Below are 4,139 nucleotides of genomic sequence, written 5' to 3'. Positions count from 1 at the left end.
CACCTTTCTTTTCTTCCTTCCTCCCTCCCTCCCTTCCTCTTTTCCTGTCTTCCTCCATTGTTTCCTTCCTTCCTTCCTTCCTTCCTTCCTTCCTTCCTGCCCTCCCTCCCTCCCTCCCTCCTTCCTTCCTTCCAGAAAACATTTACTGAGCTCATACATGTACTCATCACTCTACAAAGAATAGGGAATAGAAAGATGAATCAGATATAGTTTCTGCTCTCACACTGCATTAATTTTCAATGCTGCTGTAACAAATTTCCACCAACCTGGTAGCTTAAATAATACAAATTTACCCTATCGTTCTGTAGTCCAGAAGTCTGATACATGTCTGAGTGGGATAAAATCTAGGTTTAGGCAAGGAAGCTTTCTATAAGTGTGCTTGCCTTTTCCAACTTCCAAAGGCTGCTTACACTCCTTGGCCCCATCCTCTTAGCCAGCAATGGCAGACTGGGTCCTTCTCACACTTCCATCTCTCTGGTTCTCTAAAATCTGAAAAGATTTTCCACTTTTGAGAACTCATGTGATTAAAGTTGGCTCACCCGGATAACCCAAGATACTCTTCTCCTCTCCAGATCTTTAACCTTGATCACACTTGTAAAGGCTTTTGCCATGTAACATAACATAGTCCCAGATCCCAGAAGTTATGGCATGACCATCTTTGGAGACCATTATTCTGCCTGTCACATGCTTTCCTTGTCTATCACTGCAAGTCAACCAACTTGTGAGTAGGAGTCCCCTGTGCCCAGATGAGTCTGCCTGGTAGCTAGGATGAGATGTAATGCAACCTACAAACTGACATGAGGGAAAGTAGAAAAAAATAAAATCTGGCATACAACAAAATCCATTTAAGAGGCAGATTTGAAGCTGGCTACGCTTCTAATGAGAACCAGAATTTCTTGTATTGTTCCAGGTCTATTGGTTCTCATCTCATAGAATTTTACTTTGCCGCTTTAGATAGGAGTAGATATTTATACCTCCTCTGCAGGACCAGTTCTCCCTGCTACTATTATTCATTTTCATTAACCTTAAAATTTTTTGTTGGACGGTTTGAATGTTCTGTAGGAATACGCTTGGTAGATAAATCCCTGTAAGATCTAATCTTTTTTTTTATATATATTTTTATTTATTTCTAGGAGACAGAGAGAGAGAGACACAGCGTGAGCAGGGGAGGGTCAGAGAGAGAGGGAGATACAGACTCTGAAATAGGCTCCAGGCTCTGAGCTGGCAGTCAGCACAGAGCCCGATGCGGGGCTCGAACCCACGAACCGCGAGATCATGACCTGAGCGAAAGTCGGACGCTTAACCGACTAAGCCACCCAGGCGCCCCCCTGTAAGATCTAATCTTGAAGAAGAGTGCGCAGGGCACCTCCAAAACTGGACCCATGCTGGGAGGCCCTGGTCGGGTATAAGAAGTGCAGTGTTTTGTAGCAGGAGGGCGTTCTTTTATCCCCGTCCCCCCTCAACTGCACCATTGCTGTTCCTTATTAGGGAAGCCTCCTCACCTTTAGCCCCCATGAATGTCAAGGCTCTAAAGGTGGTGTCAACTGCCCTCAGAAAAGAAGGGGGAAGGCGCTTGTGCAGAAAAAATCAAGATCCCATAGGTTGCTCTCAACACTACACCCCTGAAAATTTGCCCTGAGGTCTACTAATCCTTCCCGTTATAATTTTAGCCCACTGTTCACACATGGGTCTCTTTCAATTGCACTCTTTTCTTTTTTTTTTAATGTTTTTTATTTATTTCTAGGAGAGAGAGAGAGAGAGACAGCGTGAGCAGGGGAGGGTCAGAGAGAGAGGGAGTCACAGACTGAAACAGGCTCCAGGCTCCGAGCTGGCAGTCAGCACAGAGCCCGACGCGGGGCTCGAACCCACCAACCGCGAGATCATGACCTAAGCGAAAGTCGGACGCTTAACCGACTAAGCCACCCAGGCGCCCCTCAATTGTACTCTTATGCCTGTTCTTTCTGGGCAAACTATCAGAAATTTCTTTATTCCACAGCCAATGTTTGTTGTGTGTGCTGCTCTCCTTTCTCCCATTTCACTTTCACCCCAAGTTCTGCTCCACATTTTTCTTAGGTACTCATTAGACCTCAGTCTTTTTCTTTAAAAGTAATATAATGGTGGATATCTGGAAACCACTAACTTCTAGTAATTTGCAAAAACGTCCAACATGAAGGGAAAGAGGAAAGGTACCCACTCAGTGTTCTCTAGTCTCATTAGAAAACATGGAGCTGCTTCTTAGGCCACACACATGCAAATCTACCAGAAAGGCAATATCGTTGACATCAAGGGCACGATTCAAAAAGGAGTGCCCCACAAATGTTCCCATGGCAAAACTGGAAGAGTCTACATTACTCCACATGCTCGTGGCATTGTTGTAAACACACAAGTTAAGGACAAGATTCTTGCCAAGAGAATTAATGTACCTATCAAGCATATTAAACATGCAAAGAGCCAAGATCGCTTCCTGACATCTGTGCAGGAAAATGATCAAAAAAAAAAAGAGGGAAGCCAAAGAGAAAGGCACTCAGATTCAAGCAAAGCATCAGGCTGCTCTGCCCAGAGAATCATGGGGATGGCAAACAATGGAAAGGGCCTGAGTTGCTGGAAACCATTCCCTATGAATTCATGGTGTAGTAGGTGTAAAAAATATAAAAAGACCTCTGGACTGTAAGAGAAAATAAAAGTGGGTATCTGTAGGATTTAGAATTGCAAAATGCCAGCATCTGAAAACACATTTGATGTTATCTCTTTTAATCCCTTCATGAAGAATGTTCCAATATTTTATTCTAGTAGCTTCCCAAATTCAAAGACCTGATCCTTTTAATTCACTAGAACTAAAACATCCACATCTATGCAGGCTGCTCATATGTTACAAAAATGTTGCTAGGTTATGTTTTGCACATTCAATGAATTGGCCCAGTATCAGGTTCCTAAGCACTCAGTCTTCCCACACATCCTTGGACCACGTTGATTCAACCAATAAAGAATAAGCACCCTAGAGGAGCTTGCATTAGGCTAATGTCACCTTTATTTCATAAATGTCTCTGTCTCATATTCAGTTGGAAGCTATATTGGTGCAGCAAAAAGAAACGGTCTTTTGTATCCATAGTCTGGGTCTCATCTCTGCCGCCTACTAGCTATGTGATCTAGGGCAGCTTCCTCTCTTGTAAGATGAGGTTAGAAATATTCATCTCACCTGGTTACTGTGATGGCTAAAGTAGATCATGGATAGAAGGCACAGCCACAATTCAGTCACATGCTGGGCAGCCACTAAATGGCAGTTATTATGGATACCGATTATTTTGCTTCTCTGCTGCTGTAGATCCTAATGAAGCTGCCCACCACTCAGTACGCAGTGTATCTAGGAAGGGATGTGACAGGGCCACCAAACAACACCAAGGACAACATCTAGATGTTGTTTTCCGAAAGTCTAAGAAGACTGGGAGCGAGGCAAAATCTGGCAGAGACATTATTACAAGGGAAGGGCTTTCAACTTCCATCACTCTGCCTCACCTCCAAAATTAGAGATGCCTCCTGGGCCAAGCAACAGAGTAGGTACAAGGCAGAAAAGGGAGAGAAAGGAGGCCGATGAGTCAGAGAGGATGAGACCAGATGGGGTCAAATGGGCAAGAGGGAAGTTTGTAGGAGCCACGTGAATTGTGGGTCAGTCACAACTTGAGTGAAAGCCGTCTCCAGATTAAGGGGCCCTAAATATTCCCCATTAATGTTTCTGAAGATTCCTGGGCCCATTAAAATGTCCATATGGAGGCAAGGCCAGGTGTATGGCAGCAATTCCCAAAGACACAGAACTGCATATCTGAGGGCCAGGGCCATGGATGTCCTAGGAGGTTACACTTATAAGAGAAAAATCATTTCTCAGTGATGATGGTTTTTTCAATTCCACAGCTGGGCCGGGAAAACTGGAATGAACCCAGGTCATAACTGCAAGACATACAAAGAAACAAACAAAAAGACTATTTTCTTAGTCCTTAGTCTTTCTGAGGCTTACCTGTGACCTTAGAAAGGGAACATAATCTCCATGGGCCTTAATTTCTGCATGTGAGAATGGAGGGTTGGAGGGAGGTGACCCCTCCATCTCTAAAAGGATTGATAGTTGTCATAATCCTCACACTACTTGG

The 4,139-nt window shown here is 44.0% G+C and overlaps 1 pseudogene; it reads left to right on the top strand.

The window, feature by feature from the left end:
- The first annotated feature begins 2,149 nt into the window (after positions 1–2,149).
- LOC144220730 (large ribosomal subunit protein eL21 pseudogene) lies at positions 2,150–2,634 on the top strand (annotated as a pseudogene).
- Positions 2,635–4,139: the final 1,505 nt, after the last annotated feature.

This window comes from Crocuta crocuta, unplaced genomic scaffold (assembly GCF_008692635.1).
Source record: "Crocuta crocuta isolate KB4526 unplaced genomic scaffold, BGI_CrCroc_1.0 scaffold129, whole genome shotgun sequence".
NCBI lineage: Eukaryota > Metazoa > Chordata > Mammalia > Carnivora > Hyaenidae > Crocuta > Crocuta crocuta.
This window is presented reverse-complemented; position numbering and strand designations above follow the sequence as displayed.